Consider the following 23,762-nt stretch of genomic DNA (forward strand, 5'->3'; position numbering starts at 1 on the left):
CTAATAAAGATGTGCTTTTGGGAATAGCACATAAGAGTAGAATTAAATAAGGTATTTAATTTACAAATCATAGTTTGGGTTATACCTTAAGCAGCTGTTTTCATATTTGTAGCTGACTCCATTTAGTTTAACTGCATAAATTTGGATGTGTTCATCTAGAGCTGGGCATATAATTAGCACTTGGTATTTTTCTGAATACCACTAAAAATAAAAAAAATTGATATTGAAGTATGATTCGCAAGGCTTATTTTGGTAGCTTCTAGCTTCCCAACATTGTGTGTTTTAACTTTTTCTCTCTTGGGTGTCAGGAATTGGCTATGAGTATTTTTATTCTTCATTCTGATTGGCCTTTGGCATTGTCTTTCCCCTCCACTCTTTATGCACCTCCAGTTTGACTCACTTTCTCCCCATATCAGAATATTTCTGATCTTCTGTTGATGGCTTTTAACTTTTTATATATATTAAAAGCCACTCGAGGCATCACAATAAAACATACTGCCTGAATAGTCCACACTGTACAATAAACTTGATGGAAATTCTTTTTCAGACTTTTTTATAACAGCTAAGCATTTCAAAAGATTAAATTCTAATTCAATGCACTCTTTTTGCTGTTTTTTAATGCTACAAACAGTCAGGTCTAAAAGTAATAAAAAGAAAAAACTGGAAATGCTTAGATCTTGACATTGTTTTCTGTAGGTGGATTTTACTTCTCACAGAGTCATAGAGTTTATGCCAAAAAAGACCACCACATCAGCTTGTCTATCACAGGTCACCAATACCACCCACTACCTGAATATTAAACCCAACAACTAAAATTAGGCCAAAATATTACATTTAACAGGAGACTAGACTGTTATGTGCCCAGGCAGAGAATCGGAGGGACTGAGGTGCACCAGTGTCCAAGGCCCCTGCAATGTAAGGGAAATGATTACGTGAGATATACCTAGATAGTCCTGTCCCAGATCATAAAGTACTTCTTTTCTCCTTCCCTCTCCATTTAAGAGTAGTGACTAAAGGCTTGTCTACACACAAATTTTGTACAGATTTAACTGTATCTGTTTGGAAACCGATTATAGTTTAAGATTTTTGCCACCCCTATTGTGGATGCATTTGTAAGGTGTTTATTAAGTCAGATATAGTTAAACTGGTACAAAAACTGTGTAGAAAAGCCTTAAGGTGCCTCCTTCTTGGCCTTCTCTCTCAATCCTGTGCTCTCATATCCTACTATGCCACAAAGCCCATGCTGCTTTGTTCGCATTTTAAATACCCTGCTGGAAATAACCCTGAGGGCTATAGAATAAGAACTGGTTATCCCAGATAACCAGATGTGTGTGTTAAACAACTAGATTGTAAGCTCTTTGAGACAGGGACTCTTTTCATTGTGTGTGTTCAGTTCTTTGTCTAGTGAGGCTCTAATTACTAATTGGGGCCTCTAGAAGTGAAGAGAATTCTTAATAATAAAAAATTGGAACTGGTAAGAAGCCTCTTAACCCTTATCTGTCATTCACATTTTGTAGTTTCCCATCATTCAAGTTGTCTAGTCGTGTTTTAAGCTCCTTTAAACCATTAATTTATTAGAACAGTAACAAAAAGGAGTAGGAGTTCAGGGTCTCCAGTAGGCTTGGCCTTAGAAACTTATGCCTAATTACAAAATGTTACTTGAGTTATTTTAATTCAGAAAACTTCATTTCATTGTGCTTTGCATTTATATAAAATGAGAATTACTACCTTTTTATCAGTGTTGGGTTAGCATTTAAATGTGACTGTTGTTCAAGACTGAACAATTACAAAAGAAAAATGAAATTTAAGCAGAAATAAAAGAAAAATAGGAACTATAAAAAAAACCAGGCAATTTTAAATGTACATATACTAGGTAAGTGCTGGGCCAGTTCTTGAAGCATCTTGGTTTTTCATTATCATCTTTCTTTATCTGCTTCAACTGATTTGTCTATATCTTTGTCGTCATCATCAGTATCTCCTTGTTCTTCATCTGATGAATACGGAGTTTAATCTTCATCTGCCATTTTCTTCTCTAATCGTAAATTGTGGTCACCAGTTTCCCAGCAGTGGAGGTCTTCAATCTATTTTGGGTTTTTGAATGGATGGTTCCTCAAACTGACCAGTTTCGTTCTGCACATGCAGTTGAATGCTGAAGTGTTAAAAAGAATTTCTGCCACTGTAGTTAAAGAGCAGGGAGGACACAACCCTTTCCAGCGTGATGAAGGAGCAAACTCTTTTTATTCAACTGCTGGGATTGCACTTCAAATTGTTTTATGTCTTTTTGCTTTATAATTTGCTACCTCCATCAGAATTGCTTGTTTGTATTTTCTTGAAATTGGCAAAAGCCACCAGGAGGTCACAGTGTGAATGAAATACATCATCAGAAAGGTCTTGTCCCTGAAAATGTGCTCCAGATGGTAGGCAACATTATGTGTTGGAGTGATCACTTGATTTTTTTGTGATTTTATTTTGTTGTCATTTTCTCTTTAGCTTTTGTAAGTGGACTGTATTCATTCTCACAAATATGTTTCTTGACATTCAAGAACTCCTTCGTGGCATCAGACAGTGTATAACTATCATTATCCATATTCTGAATGGACTGAGCTTATGGGTTCCAGCAGTGAAATGAATTTTGAGTTTAGCATCCAAAAGATACTGTCATCAAAAATGTGAGTGTGGATACTCGGGGGGGGCATCATCCAGCCAATTGTTTTTCAACAGCAGCTGATTGAAGACCCTTCTTGCATCTTTGAGACATTTAATAGAGATTTCCTGTTGAGTGTGACATGGCTTGCTCAGGGTGGATAAAATCAAGGGCTGTACTAAGCGATGATGAAAAATGGCTTCTAGTACATGTTTGCTTTTGAAAATCTGGACAATACTTTTTACTTTTGACACATGATGAGAAGTTGTCAGATCTTTAACATCACCAGTGAAAAGCTACATTATCTGGGCAGCACATCCATAACACAGAAGGTCTGGATACTGATTTATTAACAGAGCCCAGGCAGCTTTCATATTAGCTGCATTGTCAGTCACAACTGAAATTCCCTTCAATGGACCCAGTTCTCTGATTGCATTTTTAAACTGGTCAGCAATATATTGAGCCATGTGGTGAAACTCAGTTATGCATTGATTGTGGAATTACAACCATGAAGTTGATTACGTTCTCATTGTGATTGTCGTACCATCCATCAGACACTAAAAACACATGAGGAGCTTGTGCAATAAGAACACCAACTCTTCTTCACGTTATCCATTTTGAGATTCAGAAGACTTCCTGCAACCATTTCCTACTTGACATTTTGTAAATTGGATACAACTTATGAAAAAATTCTAGACTATAAGGATTTTCAACCATACGACATTATGTATTGCTGGCATGAATAGCTCTAGCAAACATACAATCAGGTTTGTTTTTCTGGTCATTGGACATTCTGTTCAAAAACGTCATAATACCAATTTGATGAACATCTGAAGACTTTTCTGGATTAGGAGTTTTTGATGCTCTAGCAGTTGAAGTAGTAAAATTTGTATTAAAAGATGAAGAAATGGAATTAGCTTCACTTTAATTGTTTCATTACTGTTTTCATCAAAAGACTCCATGCTTTCTGATGCTGCTGCCAAAAGCAAAGTAGGGAAATGCACAGAAGAAAACAAATTTTGTTGCAGACTAATTTTCCATTTCTTGGTTTGACTGGACACACACATCACAAAAATTCAACAAGTGTTTCTCCATTCTGTCTACATGAGTGTCATACTCAGAAGAACAGAAATGTGCAGTTAGCTTTAAGTTTTTCCATGTCAGGTTAATTTGTATGGATTTTTTAATTTTTTTTATTTAGGCTTTCCTGGACTCTGTATAATTCATTGTCACTGTTATTAATGTCTCACTACTTCTGGGATGCTCTCTAGATTATGAAGTATCTCTTGTATTTCAATCAACCAGTAGCCATTCAGTTCTATTTCTAACTGCTGCTATCCCAGAAGATTCCAACCAATGAATGTATTAGGTCATATGCTGCCCCTTCTTTCCAGGACCCCTATAGACTTCTAGATAACATGAAGAGAAAGGGAGGCAGACATCCCTATAGCAAACCAATGGACTCATAATCAGGAGGAGGAGGAACAGAATAGAAAGGGAGGTTCCTCTGCCAAGATGTGATGTCCTCTCATTAGCATAGAACTTTTCATATTATCAGTAATAGTTGGCTGAGGATATGTATCATGACCGGGACAAGAGTGGTCAGATCTAGTGGTAGGGACAGGAGTTGGGAGCCAGGTTGAGTCAGGTACCGGTATATCAGAGTCTGAGACAGGCCAGAGAGTGAACTGATGATCAGGTGTAGGGGGGCATGCAGGGTCAGGTTACCAGGAGATTGGGATCAGGCACCGGGTTACAGACAGCCATCAAAGAGCAAAGGTGAGGGCAAACCAGGGTCAGAAGCTGGAGACTAATCACAATCAGTGGTCTGGAGCAGAGATAGGTAGGCAGTCTGTGTCGTTGCTCAGGAAGCTCCCCTTCACGGCTTCCTTGTTTAAGTACTGGTATTGGCCACTCGGGGGGCTGTGAGGGCCACCACTCAGGTCCTGCTGGCCTGTACTTCCTACCAAGCTCAACCTCACAGGGTCCTCCCATGGGAGCTCAACTTGAGCCTCCTACGCTGATGCGGAGGATCAGCAGCTGAGAACCCCCCTGGTCCAGCCCTGCAGGTTCTAATGATATGTGGGCGGGAGGGAGGTTATGAATGGGATATTTGTTGAGAGGTGGAGTGGTGGTTTATTTACATGGGCATTTAATGTGGGTTGTTTGCTTTGAAAGTGCGGGGGAGGTGCTGGGGCAATTAAAAGCTGTGATCCTTTTGTTTAAGGAAGAGGCTTAACGTTTGGACATTTTTTCCTCTCTGTGTTGGGAGAGGGGGTTTAATGACTGTGAACCCCCCTCTCCTCCCACTCCCTTCTGAGTTATTTCTTTGGGTCAAGAAGTGTGATTTTTAAATTGTTTACTGTGCTTTGAAAACTGCCATGTACATTAATTATATAAAAATACATAATACGTAATGCCTTTGTTCTAGAAGATTTCATGACACATCTAGAAGATGCTTAGCTTTCAATTGGTTCACCTTTTTCCCAACAGGTGGCATTAGCATATAATAAAGGGTATTGAGCAAGACATTGAAGTAGGCTTGGTAATAGATGGCACCGTGGTGCAGTCAAAAAGATATGCCCCCACCTACATCTGGACATTCTTACAGGAGTATTTGACAGGTGGTCAAATAGGGGGCTAGTTATTGGTCAGATGATATTATTTGGCCGGTCAGTTGACCGGCTTGCCAAGCCTAGCCTTGCTGCCAGGCTTCATGGAATAGCGTAGGGCACATGCTATATATAGTCCAATGTATTTAACCCTCGAGCAGAAAACTGGGGAGCAAGAAGCAGCTGCAGGCCAGTTCCCAGCAGAGCAGGGAGACTAAACAGAATGTTAGATGCTTGGCTGCAGCAAACTGGCAAATTCTGTGGCAAAAGTTCTGATTTTGTGTTATACTGGAAAAATGCCAAATTTCCATTGTTGTAGATTTGCATAGTCCACAGAGCTCTGGCTGAAACAATTCAGGCAGTTCACATATCTTAGCTATTATTTCAGATTGTCCATAGAGTCAGACAGATATCACTACTTTGGTTTATGCTCGCTCCTGGTTTGAGGTTATGTCTGTGACCATGAAGGCTATAAACATTTTTTATTTAAAACCAAAAAAAAAAAAAGAGAGAGAGAGAGAGAGAGGGGAAAGGTAGGGTTGTCATGATCCCTCAAACCTCTTTGTGACCTCCAGACTGAGAATCCCTGTTCGAATACAAAAGGCAGTTAACATGGAATATTCAACTGAGGTAGTGGAAGAAGCAGCTAATGTTGGTTATTATTTGTAAGAAAGAGGGCAGGAGCCAATAGCCAGTAGAGCAGAAAGTAGATGCGACTCACATACAAAGAGTCCCCAGTCAGGAATCAGGGCTCTACTGTACTAAAACTGCCTGTGTGTACACATGCACATGCACAAAAGTAGTCTGAAATCATTAGTATCTGATGAGCCACGCAGATCTGGGTATTGCCAAGCGGGGAGGATAACTCGGATTCCTCTTTCTCCCTCCATCCCTGTCTCTCCTGGTGCTACAGTACCTGCTGAGTGTTCTTGTTTGGTACTGTTATCAGTAGAAAATATTGTAGTGTCTAGCTTGGGAGCTGCATTGGATTCAGTGGATTTCCCTGCTTCCTTTTGAGGAAGCATGCTGTTAACATAGAATCATAGAATATCAGGGTTGGAAGGGACCTCAGGAGGTCATCTAGTCCAACCCCCTGCTCAGAGCAGGACCAGTCCCCAATTTTTGCCCCAGATGCCTAAATGGCCCCCTCAAGGATTGAACTCACAACCCTGGGTTTAGCAGACCAATGCTCAAACCATTTTAGTAGTGTTTCTTTTTTATATTAACCCTAAAATGTTCGATAGTTGATGAAAGTAACATATAGCACAGACTAGAGCTGTGTAGGAGCCATGTGGCCTTCCTCACTGCACAGATGTAACCCTTTGATGTATTTATCAGAGGTGTAGACTCCTAAAAAAAGCATGTTCTGAGCCCTGGAGCCAGACCTTCTGATGTTCTATTTTCAGAAGATATTTAGTGTATTTTAAAGCTTCTGTTTCTCATAGTATTTGAAAACTTTTGCCTTTATTTGTATTGAGAGCCTAGAGATTAATGTAATGATGGGATATGTGTACTAATGGCTAAACTAAATCTAGCAAACTCCTGTAAAAGCAAATTTTGAAACCAAGTTGTAAAATAATCAGAACTGCCTGATCTATTCTGATATCTGTCAGTGAAACGAACTAGCATGTGGTATTGAGCCATTCATTAAAAACTCCCCACACTTGTAAAATGTCTCAGTACTACACACCGTTGGTGTTCTATACATTCATCAGTTTCAAAAGAACAGTACCGTGGATCAAACAGATATATATTCTTCTTATAAAGCTAGGTAGCATGTGTTAAACATCTTAAACTTAGGCTTTTTTAAACATTTAATATTTATTAAAATGCTTTATAAAATCTAGGTGCAGAAAATATATTATTTCATAATGTATGTATGTTTTTTTTTTTTTAAAACAGACGGGGGTCCAAAAACAGAGAGCAGCGCTGGCTGTAGGTAAGAATTTTAACTTCTCTATCATTGTGTAAGTGCATTGATGGGGAGAGAATTGGCCAAGGGAATTAAAACTATAAGCTTTTAAAAGATAGCAAATGGAAGAAAATTGTTAAGCTAGCATTAATTGTATCTTGAAGGAAAAGCCCCAATTGGCTACTTTGATTTTAGAAATGTACAAAGCTCATTGGGAATTACTTAGATTTTCAGACTAGAAAGGAATGACTGAAACTTATTATTGGTTGTTTGCAGTGCTATTGCAACCATGTTGGTCACAGGGTAGATGAAAGAATGTCTTTTATTGGACCAACTTCTGATGGTGGAAGATGGAAGATACAAGCTTTTGAGCTGCTTATCTTCCACCAGCAGAAGTTGGTCCAATAAAAGATATTACCCCACCTACCTTTTCTCTCACTTATTCATTGTCTTTCTTTTAACCTTCAGAAGGTAGGAGAGAGTATAAATATGCTTGATCTACTAATTTTTTTTCATTAAGATGCACTTTACACAGTATCTTGCCAGGGAGAAAACAGATAAAGGAGTCTTTTGCTTCTGTGTTGCTCCTTCAATATCCTAACACAGTCTTCAACTTAATAACAGTGAAGGAATAAGAAGATAACTTGAAGAAAGCTCATTAAAATGGCTTTCATTTAAAGAAACATGGGCTCTGAGCATGTAAATCATTGATAGCCTTTAAAAATGATAATGACCTTCAAGGGCAGTGTTTCTTAAACTCTTTGGAAGACCAAACAAAGAGAAAACTAATTGCTTCAGATCTTTGCAACACACTAAAAATGCTTTCTTAATGTGGCTACAGTGGCATCTACTTTAGGATCTTTCCTAGACCAGATGTTTTACCTTCAAAACAAGCAACATCTTCTACCACCTTTAAGATTCTGTGAAATGGGGTGTGCACTATAAATACTCTATCTTTTTAGCTTTTTATCTTGCAGTCATATAAGTTAGCACATAAAGCATAGTTGTATTGTACCTCCATGTTTATCTGGTGTTGTGCCAACAGAGGCCCAGCAGTGCTGGCTGTCTCTTAACTAGAGATGCTGAAGAAGATACCACTGGCACCGGACAGAAGAAGAATGAACCTTACCTCTTAGTTTTGATGCATCATCAAGAAAGTGTTTGAATCATTGGGTGGGAAATTAGCTAAATCTGTCCTGTCTGATTAGTGTTGGGAGTAGTGTCAAGAAGACTCTTTGTTACCAATTAAACTAATTGTCTTATTTAAGGAATAAGAATGTAGGGGGATAGGAACATATTTTATGAGATTGTTCTATATAAAGAAGTGTGTCACTGAGGGATTTAAGTCACTTTCCTAATGTCACATGGGAAGTCTGTAGCAAAGCTGGGAATTGCCTCGATTGCCTGGGTCCTGGTCCAGTGCCTGAACCATAAGTCCATCTTTCCTTTCCATTCTTCAGCTTCAGTTAAGAGTTCTTACTAGTAACACTGTAAAAACATAGTCACTAGTGAAATAATTGATTGGTGCACAGTGTAATATAGTAATGGCGAGGAATTTAACTGATTTTTAGATATCTGCTTATTTCAAATGTTAAGTGTTCATCTCAGTTCCTGGGAGACTTCAGTTCAGTAATGTGTGACCATGCAAGTAACTGCGTGTTCTCACCCCATATTAACTCATCTGTGCCTAGCTTCTTGCTTTTCTTTTTTTTTTTTTTTTTTTTTCAGTTGTTGACTTTTATAGTCTCTTCTCCTCTTGATGGAAAAGAGCTTTTTATGTATATACATTGTCCACACATCAAAAAGTGGTTAAACCTTTTTGTGTTTGCATACTTGTCTCACATTTTTTTTACAAGAAGGTTTGATTTTTCACTGACACCTATAAATCTAATTTTAAGTACTTTGTAGTGAGATTCCTGGCAATTCTGATATTGGCTGTCTCCTCACTAAAAATCAGATATCCGAAGCAGGGAATATTTTCATAGTCTACAAGATCACAAGTAGGTGGAATTTAGAATTATGAGGAAATAGTAATATATGTAAGTCAAGAGAACTTTCTCAGTATTTGCTTTAGAATGTGTGCAGGGAAACATAAAGAAGTTTTTTACAGAAGAAATAGTATAAACTGCCCCTTATGGTAGTGACTGGGCACAGTTCAAGGACCAGACTCCGAGCAAGTGAGCTGCCATACCAAATCAAGAACAAAACCTCTCAAAATATAATGGGGCAAGTTAATACCTATAGTATTAGCCAATAACTATCTTCTTGTCAACTGAAGATAACAAAAAGTGAAAATGCCTATACTTGATCTTGGCAGTTATGACAGTGGGGAAAAACACAGCCTATGCAAGATCTAAATGTGAACATAAATTGCCTTCCTGAGAGTCTAAAATACAAATATGAACGTCCAAGTGTTTGTTTCCATTTAATTCTACTCTTTTTCAAAGTTTTCATCTATTTTAATCATTAAAACACTGGCTTCCTTTGGAGATGGAGCCTTTCTTTTAGAGCTGCAACCCAAATTTAAAAAGTGGGGCACTGTTGGGCCAACATTTTAAAGGATCGCTGTTGTCCCTCTAGCTTTTGCCCTATTTATAGATGCAAAAAGTCTGATCCTCAAAATCCTCATACTGAGTCCCCCAAAGATTTGTGGCAGCTATTTTAGTATTTGAAAATCTCCAATTTTGTCTTTGGGAATGGAAGTAATATCCTCCCAGGTGCCAAAAGTAACCTGCTGCCTCTGTCAACAGTTAACATAGCTGGAATCTATCATGATGTATTGGCTCAATCTCATCCAAATTCTGCCAAACAAATGGGACTGCACTCAGTAGGTATTCTGGAAATGGAGATCCCCTACAGCTCAATCTGATGGACTTCCAATACCAAAATTGAACCACGTTTTTTCAGGTTCTTGGATCTGAAGGCTACAGGAGCTGAAGTGCTCTCTTTCCTTAGAGCTGACCTGTGTATTTCCCTAGTTAACTCTCATAGGTTGATAGTTAAATGTATAGAAAAACAACTTTATATCTTTCAAATACTGAATGTGTCATCTTTACTGGCTGATATGCAAAACAAAACTGAGGACTGGGAGCTAGAATATGGAAATAGGCATTTACATAATTAAATAGGTGATTATTGATAATTATCACAGTCATGACCATTTTGATCTGTGATGGTTGGTGGTGGTTAGAGTGAACTAAGGGTTTCCATTTATTTTGAAGAATCTTCTGTTTTGCTGTAGTTTTATCTAATACTTTTTCTCTAGCTACAATGCATAGAAACAACACGTTGTTTGCATTACTTGATCAGATGACAGGATTAGTGAGCCATTATGGACAGAGACCTTCATGTACTTTCCAGTGTTCGAATAACAAATATTTTATATTAACTGAAGCAATATGAATGTTCAGGTCACAATCTAGCATCAGGATAGCTGGGCACTTAGACTGGCATTTGGGTGGGGAAATAAAGTTAAGTCTACTGGGAGTTTTGCTGATTCCAAGAAGGTATGATTGTCATAAAAGTTATTAAATGACTCCTCTCCTCTACATAAGTGAAATTCACACCAAAAATGCAATAAATCAATAGATAATAGACCTCAGAGTGAAAATATTTGAAATATTTTTTTAAATGATGTATTGAGGCAAAAAGACTTGTACGTTTTGAAACTTTAAATGGATAAATCTATGATGTGAAAGTGTTTTTTTTTTTTTTAAGGGGTGCTTAGTGCTCAATAAAGGTGCTAGACTGACAGCCCTGAAATAGAAAATCCTGTATTACTGCTGTAAAACACAATAAATATGCATAACACTTTATAAGGAACGTAAGACAATCCTTGCACTGAGAATTACAAAATTTAGCCACAGAAAAGGCAAGCTTTCCCACCTCACCCCTTTTGTGAAGGTGTCACTTCTAAGAGTGAAGAAGGTATTCTTAATCACTTAATGTATGGCCTTTTGGCTAACACTACAGCTGTAACTACCAAGTATGTAGTGTGGGCTCTATAAATTGGACACCCATCCCTTAGAAAATATACTAAACCCATCAATTTATTTCAAATAATCTACTGAACAAGCCTGAGGTAATGATTTATCTCATTGGCTATTAACCTGATCTGGATCAAGAGTGAAGGTCTGTATCCCAGTCTAAATCACGGAGCCATCCAAAGCACCTCGCAAAATTTTTAATGTCTTGCAGCTTTATTTACATGAATTTCTTGTTACTTTTCCCATGACTGTGTAAAACACTAATAGAATGAAGAAATTTTAAGTGTCTTTGAAAGGAAACAAATATATTAATGTTACAAGGTGGTACCAGTGATTAAGGTTTGAGGATCTTGGTTGTCACACTGTAAAGTGCAGAAGAAGAGGAACTGCATGCCTGGGGATATGCAGAGAAAAATCTACTATGATAATTGTTTCTCTGAAGTTGTGATGAATATTTCCCTTGGTCTGCAAGGTCAAGTTGTAAATGAATGACCTCTACAGGTGGAGATGAAGTACTACAAGATAATTTTTATATGAAAGATTGAAACCTGCTTGCAGTTGAATGTAAATATACTGTAACTAAGATTGGTGGTGTAATATTATTAGATTGGGCATTGAACTGGGCATTGAACTCAACTTTGAAAAATTGTTTCCTTTTTTCCATTCATTAATTCTAAGAATTATTTATATCTGTTAACTTTTAGTACAAACTGTTAAACTTGATAAGGACTGGCGAATAACTTTTTCATCTTAAAAAAAATACAACTTAGAAATATTTTACATGATCATGATGCAAATATAAAATTAAATGCAAAATGTGTGCTTGGAACACCTAACAAACAAAGAGATCTGGAGGTAAGATAGAGAGTACATCCTTTAGCTTGTGTCCTTATGAAAAGGAAAAGCACATTGTTAATAGTCAAGTCTGTATTAACCCTGGACTTACACACTCCAAGGTGAACTGCACCCAGTTTTTGGCTGTGAGTAAGTCAGTTCACAAAGCATAGTAATTATTCCAGAATAAAAGTGACTTCTATTCCACAGTAGCGTCCACAGGATGAACTTTTCTTATTCTTGCAACATCTATGCTGGCCGGTTTCCCTGTGTACATGAGGTCTTCCACGGGGCCTCCAATTCTTGAAGAAAGTTCCACAGAATCTTTAGTAAAAAGAAAAGGAGTACTTGTGGCACCTTAGAGACTAATCAATTTATTTGAGCATAAGCTTTCGTGAGCTACAGCTCACTTCATCGGATGCATACTGTGGAAAGTGTAGAAGATCTTTTTATACACACAAAGCATAAAAAAATACCGCCCCTCACCCCACTCTCCTGCTGGGTAATAGCTTATCTAAAGTGATCACTCTCCTTACAATGTGTATGATAATCAAGTTGGGCCATTATCATACACATTGTAAGGAGAGTGATCACTTTAGATAAGCTATTACCCAGCAGGAGAGTGGGGTGAGGGGAGGTATTTTTTCATGCTTTGTGTGTATAAAAAGATCTACACTTTCCACAGTATGCATCCGATGAAGTGAGCTGTAGCTCACGAAAGCTTATGCTCAAATAAATTGGTTAGTCTCTAAGGTGCCACAAGTACTCCTTTTCTTTTTGCGAATACAGACTAACACGGCTGTTACTCTGAAAAGAATCTTTAGTGTCTACACAGAATAGACTGTATTCAGCTCAAGGTCTCATCGGTGATTCATACAAAAAAATAACATGATGATCCATTTTTCTTTTAAAATGAAGGGGGTGGAATCAATCCTGCCAAAACTTTGAAACTATGATTTCAGGGAATCTAGGTGTTGATTTGCTCACTAAGCCATTTCCTCTGGCAAATGATGAGATCCTGGGAAGAAAGTCCTGTGATTTGAACCCCTAAACTCTGCCACAGGAGAGACTATTGATACAACTTTAAAAAATATCACTCCATCAAAATAGTTTCTTAAGTAAAAACAGGTGTTTTACTTTCCTCTGAAATTAGAAGGCAACTTATTCACAGCTCAGATATTAATAAAGAACCGCTCAGCTGTGCAGTCCTATAATCTGATGTCAAACTCCTTATGAAGGACCCTCAAGTAGATAACAATTTGAACAGAACATAAGAATGGCCATACTAGGACAGACCAAAGATCTATCTAGCCCAGTATCCTGTCTTCCGACAGTGGCCAATGCCAGATGCCCAAATAGGAATGGGAATGAACAGAACAGGTAATCATCAAGTGATCCATCCTGTCACCTATTCTCAGCTTCTGGGAAACAGAGGCTAGGGATGCCATTGATGGACCCATCATCCATGAACTTATCTAGTTCTTTTTTGAACCCTATTATAGTTGCTGGAAGACTTAATCTACATTTATTCCATAACTGATTAATTTCAGTTAAGGCAATATTTTTCTTATCAAAGAACAATGCATGAACTATTCCAACTGCAGAATTGAAGGGCCACTTATGGAAAAACATTGTAGTTTAGTAGAATATTGTTCCAAGAGAAAACTGGTCTGTGTGAAAGCTATTATGGAGTTCTTGAAGTGGCTCTTTTAAGAGCCACCACTAGATGTCAGTCGTGGAAAAGAATGCACAAAACTTAAATTTGATGGTAAGAATATTAAACAATAAAATGTGCTCTAAGTAATTTGTGTATTAAATAGCTAAAGCACAGATCAATTTCTGAGTTGCTCATATGAAATTCATGGTAGTTTCCATTCTTTAATCTGAATCATACACTGAAATAAGTAAATGTCCATAACTCTAAATTTACATCTTTCCTGTGTTAAAAAATAAATAAAAATTCCACCACAGCTGTCTTGTCATTGGATTTTAAACCTGCATCTCTGTTGCTGAGTGGTTACATAGTTTAAATTAGTAGTACCTATAAACATTAATAGGGCTGTGTTTTTTTCCACTCAGTCTGTAGATTGAGCATTCTCAATGAGCAGTTGAGCAGGTTATTTATAAGCTTGTACAAGTGTCTGAATAGCTGCTAGATTTCAAGTAAAAATCTATTGGAATAATCCTTTCCAAGCTGGACATTAAGGCTTGTTTGCACAATACAGTCCCTGAGTTATAACCTTAGATCCCTTAGGCGGACCTCATTAGGTAACATCTATAATACTAGGATTTTCAGTAGATGGAGATGCTTACACTTTTTAGTATTCCTGTTCCTTCATATGGCTCCATTGGAGGGGGAAAAAATAACTATGGAGATGGGACAGTAATGTGGACTACATTCAGAGCCAAGTAAAATATTAAGATCTTTCTGGTCGCTTTCTGTGAAAGGATTAACTCCTAGTATCATTGGTTACAAACCTCTCTGCATTCCTGGAGCCTGCCATCTGCCTTGAAGGCTGAACGTATCTAGAGCCTCTGAATTCCACAGTATTGGTGGTGAAGCTTCAGAGTATAACCTCAGCTTCCCATTTCCTCTTCCCTCCAATCACAAACTGTATATTTTATGAGGGAAGAAAGCAAATAGTTCAAACCAATTGGGTAGCTATTTTCTGATGTCATGCTCAGGCCATTATCTGACTAATCTAATTCTGGGACATCATATATTCAGAAAATAACTGTTACTCATTAAGCAGGGAAGAGCTGGTTATCTCTTTGTGATACATTCAAATAAAAACATGTTCAGCGTGCCTTAAAAGACAGTTGCCAAATTGATTTCCAGAATTCTCCTGCTGATAATAGCTCACTTTAATTGATCACTCTTGTTTTAGTGTGTATGGTGACACCCAATTTTTCATGTTCTCTGTGTGTGTATATGTATCTATATTTATATCTCTTCCTACTGTATTTCCACTGCATGCATCCGATGAAGTGGGTTTCAGCCCACGAAAGCTTATGATCAAATAAATTTGTTGGTCTTTAAGGTGCCACAAGTACTCCTCGTTAGTCTGTATCAACAAAACATTTTGCTGATACAGACTAACAGAGCTTCCACTCTGAAATCAGTTACAAATGCTTGCCTGACTTAAAAACTTCCATAGGATCCAGTTCCCCACAAAGAAAATAAATTGTTTTCATGTTTTTAATGGTATGTATTCTTGCATGTCTGAGGGTTGGGAGAGGAAGCTCAACTAGTGTACAGAGCCTGGATTTAAGGTAACTGCTTGTAATTAAGCACAAGACCTTAAATATATTGAACATTGCTATTGATTTTAAACATCATAGCTGTCAATGTTAATGTGCATTTAAATGCAAATAATAAACCATCACAGGAATATTTTAGTATTTTCTATTTTACCTCTACAAAGATGAGTTGATTTATTCTTTAAACAAAAAGCCTCATTGGTTACAAATATATTTTCCTGTATTTGTACATTATCTGAGTTAAAAGCATGGCAATTTTATACCTCACATCTTTTACATTTGGCACCATTCTTGATTCTCATATTTTCTTACATAAATACTAAAAAGGGTTTTATCATTCATTGAGCATATATTTTGTTGTTCATCAGTTGGGAGCAAAGTACTTTAATGTACAGTTCCCCTCAGGGAATTGGTCTATAGTGCTCGGGAATTTGGTTACGTCATGTACTTATATTAAATTTCCTCTGGATTTCAGTAAAAAACTGAAATCTGTCAGGGGTGTTTTCAGCATGAAGGGCATGCGTGCGAGTTTTGTTTTGAAAATATGCCTTTGCTTTCTGCTTGTCTGATCTTGACACTGCACTCAGCATCAGACAGCCCCATAAGGCTGTAATGGGCCAAATCATTGTAATCAAATGTGGCATTCCATATGTCTTATTTTTTTTGAAAGTAGGTCAAGTTTGAAACCATTTTCTTGGCTAGCCCTTCTGTTTCCCACGACTTGTTCCACGTGGCCTGAGCATTGGCGAAAATACCTTGAGTGCCAGAAAGGATTATGGGCAGCTTCACAGGGATAGTCAGAGTTTTGTGGGCTGAGTGATTGGTAGTAGCATTTATTTTCTCTCTAGCTTTATCTTGCTACCTTTGTGGCAACAGAAAAAAGTACAGTAGAATCTCAGAGTTACAAATACCTCGGGAATGGAGGTTGTTCATAACTTTGAACAAAACATTATGATCTTTCAGAAGTTTACAACTGAACATTAACTTAATACAGCTTTGAAACTTTATTATGCAGAAGAAAAATGCTGCTTTTGACCATATTAATTTAAATGGAAAAAAAGCACAGTTTGTCAAATCTTTTTTAAACTTTATTTTTTTTAGTAGTTGACATTTAATTACTTTTTTTACATTTAACTGCTTTCCCCCTTTTTGTGTGTGTGTGTCTGCTGCTGCCTGATGGTGTACTTCCGGTTCCAAATGAGGTGTGTGGTTGATTGGTCAGCTCATAACTCTGAGGTTCTACAGTAATGCTGAGGAGATCTTATAAAAAACAAGAACTTCAGTTTTCACTAATATTGAGTTAAGTTTGTGAATTAAATCGGTAAAAATAACTGGAAGTAGGCAGCTAGAGGTGTGAGGTCAAAGAGAGGTTGTCATGTTGGTCACTGTCTGACTCCTTGCTGGAACATCCGTGGGGCTGAGAGGGAAGCTGGAGGTGAACACTCCGGTGATTCTGGGGACTGAGCATGATCATGAATGGGAAATTAACCCAGCAGTGCTTCACAACATATTCAGTTGATGGGGAACCCCAACAAGAGACCTACTTGGTACTTACCGGAACAAGAAATGTCCCCACTACTGCTCCGGAGCCAGACTGGGGAAACCGTTCCTAAGAGAGACTTTCCTCCTTCAGTGGGGCAGAGAGCTGCTATATGCTTTTCCTCCATTCCCTCTGATCTTGAAGGTCCTATTAATAAGTCAGAAAAAATCAAGAGTTATACTGATTGCACCCACATTGCCGAGACAGGTGTGGTACCCAAGAATGACATAGCAGTGTGTCCTCCAATTCTTCTTCAACCCATTCCTCACCTACTCTTCCTAAACAATGGACAGCTCCATCACCCCAACTTACAGATCCTCTGGCTTCAGGCTTAGCTCCTTATAGTTCCCATACAGAGAGAGCTGCTGCTCCAAGGAGGTGAAGGAAATGTTACTCCACTGTAGGAAATCGATGACTCATTGCACTTATTTGCAAAAGTGGAAATGATTCCAAATTTGGTGCAATTCCAAACAAGTTGCTGTAACATCTTCCTCCCTTCCCTTGAGCCTAAATTATATACTAGATGCTAAAAGGGCTGGTCTCTCTCTTAGCTCACTCCAAGTACATCTTGGGCCACAACAGCCTTCTACCAGGAAGTGGATGGATATTTGGTATTCACCCATTCAACAACATGAAGATTCCTCAAGGGAATAGGAAAACTATTCCTGCACACCAGACACCCAACTCCAACATTGGACCTCAGTCTAGTTCTAAAAACCCTAACTGGACTACCCTTTGAACACCTGAAATGTGCAATCAGAGGCGTGGGGGAACAAATATACCTACAGTGTAGCAGCCATAGGGACACACATCTCGAACCATCGTTACTGCACAAGGTGAGTAACTTCTTATCCTATTCACTTCCACACATATCTCCCTTCCCTCAAAAGCCTATTACAAAAAGTGTCCTTGTTACTTTGTCTAGGAGCTGTAGAAGAGATTTCACAGAAATATGGAGCAGTTTTTACTCCATTAGTATTTTCCTCCAAAGTACAAATGGGGAGTCTTTATCCTACCCTAGACTTGAAGAGACTGAACAAATGTATATACCAACTCAGATTCAGGATGGTAGCAGTTGCCTCAATCTTTCTATTCCTGTCAAGTTCAAGACTAATTTGTGGCTCTCGAAGGATGCTTGATACCATGTAGCCATCCATCTAGCACACAGGTAGTGCTTGGGTATCACAGTGGAGTCAAATCATTACTAGTACAAGGCACTGCCATTTGGATTCTCAACAGCACAGAGGGTCTTCATGAAATGCCTTGCCGTGGTAGCAGTCCGCATTTGCCCATACATGGATGACTGACAGATGACAGGTACAGCATAGTGAGAGGCAGCAACAAACTTATAATGTGCTCTATCCCTTTTCACCCAGCTGGGCTTTCTAGAGAACTGTGAAAATAATCCTTTACCCCAGCACATATGATAGAGTTCATAGGATCCTTGATTGACTCCAGATCTGAAAAAGAATACCTGTCCAAGAACTGGTTCCAGTCATTACAAGCTTTCACTCATGCTCTAGTTATAATAACCAGCTACAACAATATGAACATATCTTGCGGTGCTAGGCCACATGCTGGCATTCGTGTACATGATTTGATGCCACTTGCCAGACTTTCAGCACTGGCTCAGACCAGTCTATTATCTGGTGAAATGTCAGACAGACCAGAGGGTCTTAATACCACAACATATTGCAGAGCTGGCTTAGTGTTTGGAACCCAAGGGACAGGTTGGAGAGCTCATTTGGAGCACCTACAGATTCAAGGAACCTGGTCCCCAAATCACATGATTAGCCCAGAGCCATCCTTACCTGTACTCAAAAACTTGGTGTTGCAAATCTTCACACACAGTATGACAGTTACGCTATACATTTGCAGTCCCCAAACTGTGAGACCTAAGCTTGTTGGAAGTGGTACACTATGACTGTCCCCTTTAAGGAGTAGTGGAACTCAGGGCCAGCTAATCCCTGTTCCATGATATATAGCCCCTTTTATAGAAACGGAGATCTGCTTCCAGGGAGCAGCAGACTAGCTGGAAAATGGGCCAGGTGTTAATCAGGTAGCTACCTTCTTAATATAGAACCCAGCTGTTAGGTGATTCCCAGGAGGAGGAGGAAGGCAGACAGCTTGGAGAGCACAATGTCAGGGGAGCACTGAGTCAGGAGAGAGGCTCCCTAAAATGGAAGCCTGCTAGAATCACAATGCAGCCTAAGCTGGAGGGCTGTGGGGCCCTGAGTCCAGGGGAAGGAGTTGAGATCAGCACCTGAGGAGACTAATAAGAAAGACTTTCCAGAGATTCCAGGGCCTGCGGTGGGACTGGCAGAGCTCTCTGGCTCAGAGGGAACTGGAGGGGAACTGGGAATAAGAGCAGCTTGGAGCTCAAGTTGCCTGGTGCCCAGGTAAAGATCAGAGACCCATTTTAAATAGAAGACACCTTGCCAGATGGGCTCTCAGCTGAGGAAAAGAAAGAGTTGATTGAACTGTCGTATGATGGTGGACCCAAGCTCAAATTCAACAAAGTGCAGCTCAGTGACTTTTTGCTTAGAATGAGAGAGGAGTTAGCCTCATAATGGACAGAGCTCTGAAACTTTTGATGCCTTTTAGCACTACATGGCTCTGCAAGACTGGCTTTTCTGCAATTGCTATTTTAAAAAAAAAAAAAAAGTACAGTTCAGTGATGACACAGTATCTCGTATGGATTGGCTTGGCAGAATTCAATTTTAATTTTTTTAAAATAATTTTGATGGGTAATATGTTCATTTGTGAGCTTTTTTTTTCAATTTTTATCAATTAAAATTTTCTGACTTGTGCAGAATTATGGGTTCAAAGCTTTTTTTTTTTTTTTTTTTTACTTTTTATAGATTTTACATTTTCAGAGTTGTGGGAAATTATGGGTGGGGGGGTCAGACAATTATTTAATGAAGACATGTTGAGATTCAAAATGTTAAATTTTGCAACTTTTAAAACACAAGTTGTCAATATCACATGTCTAAATACCCTTAAATCAAACTAAATTCTCAAGTAGCATCTTTCTAACTTTGCCTATCTGTAAATTTCAGTAGTTATCGATGGAAATTTTTTTGTTTGTGAGTGTATGGTGAAATCGATGTTTACTGATACTTACTGATAAAAATCTAATCTTTCCAAATCTACTTATGAACAGGCATGGCTGGTACATCCTGTTTCAGAAGTGACCAGTTCTGGCTTGGCTAAGATTTGATTACAGATATTATGAACAGTTAGAACCTCAGGTTCCTTCAACCTGGAAATATCAACAAGAGTCTGATCCAAAAGGCTTCAACCTTGATTGACCCATTTGGAAGTCTCAGACGAGCATCTGACTCTGCCTTGGTAGCAGCCAGACTGAAAGCCTTGGTGCTGTCTTGATAATCAGCATGTCTCCAATCAGCTAGACTAGGAGTGGTGGTGTACAGCATGTAGCGGCTTCCCTACTCTATTACTAAAATGCTAATAACTCCGTGTTAGACACCTGGAAGCTTCTAGTTGTCCCAGCCTTAGAATCATAGAATATCAGGGTTGGAAGGGACCCCTGAAGGTCATGTAGTCCAACCCCCTGCTTGAAGCAGGACCAATTCCCAGTTAAATCATCCCAGCCATGGCTTTGTCAAGCCTGACCTTAAAAACCTCTAAGGAAGGAGATTCAACCACCTCCCTAGGTAACGCATTCCAGTGTTTCACCACCCTCTTAGTGAAAAAGTTTTTCCTAATATCCAATCTAAACCTCCCCCACTGCAACTTGAGACCATTACTCCTCGTTCTGTCATCTGCTACCATTGAGAACAGTCTAGAGCCTTCCTCTTTGGAACCCCCTTTCAGGTAGTTGAAAGCAGCTCAAATCCCCCTTCATTCTTCTCTTCTGCAGGCTAAACAATCCCAGCTCCCTCAGCCTCTCCTCATAAGTCATGTGTTCTAGACCCCTAATCATTTTTGTTGCCCTTCGCTGGACTCTCTCCAATTTATCCACATCCTTCTTGTAGGATCCTTATTTGAACTGGTTCTTTATCCCTTAAAAACAAGAGGTTGTCCTGGGAGCTCAACTCAGTGTAACATTTAAAATCTTCATACAACATCCTCCCCTCCCCCCTCCCCCCCCCCGACGTTGTACTAATTAGTGAGTGTGGGAGCAGCGGCATACCTTCATCTGTTTTTAAGGTATTCTCTATTTTCTGTATGGGGATGCCATCAGTTTTCTCCCCCATTCCAAATCTATGAGAGTCTAGTGGTGGAGGCTACCAGGCCAGCAACAAGAGTGGCTAGACCTACAATTAAATTAAACAGCAGTTGTTTAAAATCCCAGATCATTAACACTTTCTTTAATGATTATTCTTTAGGGATGCCCACAAAACTTACCTAGTTGCTGTCTCTTTGTATTTCTCAGTACACCCTCTTTTCTGTTTGGTACTTGGAAAGAACTTTTGTTTCACATCATACTGTTCAGAGGATGTTATCAGCAATTAAGTAATAGCACCACATGTTTTAAGAAATGTTGCACTTATTTATAATATATTCTGCTGGTGTGCTGAGACCACTGTTATCACGCTGACTCCTTGTATTCCCCTTCCCTCCTGGTCTGCATCCGTTTGTCTCTTGTCTTTTACTTAGATTACAAGCAACTTGGGGGTAAGGACCATCTTTTTTTCTCTGTTTGTACAGCGCCTACACAATAGGAGTCTGGTCCATGGTCCTATGACAATATAAATAATAGTGCTGTTCATCCTAAGAGATCCCAAAACACTTGGCAAATTGAGTATCGCTCGTCCCATTATAGAATCTACCTTAGGGTGAAACAAAAAAACTGTATATATAGCCAACACACACATTAAGAAAAGAAAGAGTAAAGAACACAGAAGTTACTAAGATGTGATGTGATATTTTAGTAGTTAAAATATAACTGTTTGAATTTGGCCAGGACCATAACTCATATCCCTAGACCTTATAAAAAGCACAAGGAATTTTTTCCTAATGATCAAGACACTCCTTGCAAATCTCATCCAAAGCCATCTTCCCTGCCTCTGGTAGCACAGTGTCTTTTAATCCCATTCTGGGGCATTGGATCTGTGCAGACATGAAAGGAAGAAAGCTATTCCTCAAATCACCAGCACCATTTCCTGCAACTCCTCCTTAGTTTTCTGTTGAGATCAATCAACAAGCAACTGATTTAGCCCAACTTTGCCTAGCCTTGTGTATATCAGTATTTGAACTGAGCATGTAATTACAGCATTTTTGGGCACTTAAATTGGGTGCAGCCTTTTCTTTTGAAAGCTGAATACAGTATATCTTTTTCAGTTTGTTGTATGATAGTAAGGCTTTCTTTTTTTCTTCAGAATACACAGCTGTTTGGGCCTTTGTCTAAATTATTTATATTAGAGCTGTTGTTGCTTCTGTAAACTCAGAGTTCCTGTCTTTGTTCATATGACAGGCACACAATTATTAAAAAGCAAATCAGCCTTTCCTATGTATTGAAGTATATTAGGGGTCCCTCCCCCCCTTTTTTTTAATACTATATTTTCAGCGCATTGAAAATTAGTTGATCAGGAAACATTCTGAACATTACCTAGATGGCTTAAATTTTTGAGAATTCGAAGTGGGGAGTTGTGGTCATAATCCACTGTTATGAAACTGGAGAAAGCATTACTTTCTTCCAAGAGCTCAGACTTCATATACTATGAAAACTTTTGGGAGCCTTGAGTAATTTTTTTCACAGTTCTGAAACTAGGTAGCAAAACCAAATATTTTCTAATTTGACTTCGTCTTTTGCTTCTCCCTAACAATTTTTTCATTTAGTTGATACTCTTTAGTGTCTAAATAACAGGCTTTGGAAAAAATGTTTGTCTTCTAGTTTTAAACTGAAATTGAAAATATATAGCGTTAGGCCTTTCGTAAGGAATCATGATGGTTGTCTGAGCAAATGCTATATGAAGATTTTTTTTTCTGCTGATAGTTAAAATATATCTTGCAAACTCTTTATTTGCTTATGAATTCATTGTCTGAGAAGTCTGGTCACCTCTAAATTCTAACTGGAACAAAATGACAAGTCCAGGCATCATTGTATTTGTGCAGCACATTACTTCTGGCTATACTTGGTCAGAGTAGAAATTGAGAAAGACAAATGAATTCCTTATGTATGCCTCTTTTGTGGGAGAAGTGCACTAAGCAGTTTACCTTTAGGTAATCGCATTTCTGTTTATAAATCCAGCATGTATTCTGCGATATTTCACCATAGGGCTTCAATGAAGCATGGCAACGGTTTTATTTGTTAACCTTATTCCTAGAAAAGAAACTTGGAACAGTAGATTCCTGCAGGAAATGAAAATCTATTATATGAAGACATTTCTGACTGAGGAGTCGTTAGGCACAAAACTGTATTTCCCCTCTAGCTTATTTTAGGAAGAGAGGGGGATTTTATTGAACAATTTTTAAAACTGCCCTCGAATGATGGCTATAGATTTTTCCTAGAATATTTTATCATCTTCTCAACCTAGCAGCACACACTCGCTAACCCACTTAATCTGACCATGTTGCAACGGTGGCAGAAAATTCCTGCTTCTGTAACTAATATCTGGCCCAAAACAAATCAGAAAACAAAAAAATATATAATTTTAGAACTGAAAATATTTGAGGGAACTTTTGGGCAGCTCAAGGATGTGCATAAAGATATTTATTATGTATAGTTAAACTTAAATATTTGTTTCTCTTTTAGCAAGTAACATAAAAGTGTCCTAAGTTATGCAGCAACATAAGCATTTGAGAGAAGGGATAATTTTTTTAATTAAGGCACTAGATTGGGATTCAGAAGATGATCTGGGTTTTACTTCTGGCTCTGCTAGAAAGTTTGTGTGACAATGGGAAGTTACACTTCATCTTAATCCCCCATCTGAAACTCTAAGGATGAATTCATTTTATTTATGGTGCTCATCACTGTAGTATCTGAGCACTTCTCAAACAATGAATA

The 23,762-nt window shown here is 38.4% G+C and overlaps 1 protein-coding gene across 3 annotated transcripts in view; it reads left to right on the forward strand.

Moving 5' to 3' along the window:
- CYRIB (CYFIP related Rac1 interactor B) overlaps nucleotides 1-23,762 on the forward strand; it is a 151,912-nt gene that overhangs the window by 82,759 nt on the left and 45,391 nt on the right. For 2 of the 3 annotated variants that reach the window (XM_077809796.1, XM_077809794.1), the window contains exon 3: nucleotides 7,159-7,195. The gene's annotated coding sequence lies outside the window, so the exon portion shown is untranslated. Of the gene's footprint in view, nucleotides 1-7,158; nucleotides 7,196-23,762 lie in introns of those variants that run through there. The other variant, XM_077809797.1, reaches the window with a different exon arrangement.

Source organism: Eretmochelys imbricata, chromosome 2, assembly GCF_965152235.1.
Source record: "Eretmochelys imbricata isolate rEreImb1 chromosome 2, rEreImb1.hap1, whole genome shotgun sequence".
In the NCBI taxonomy this organism is placed as follows: Eukaryota; Metazoa; Chordata; order Testudines; family Cheloniidae; genus Eretmochelys; species Eretmochelys imbricata.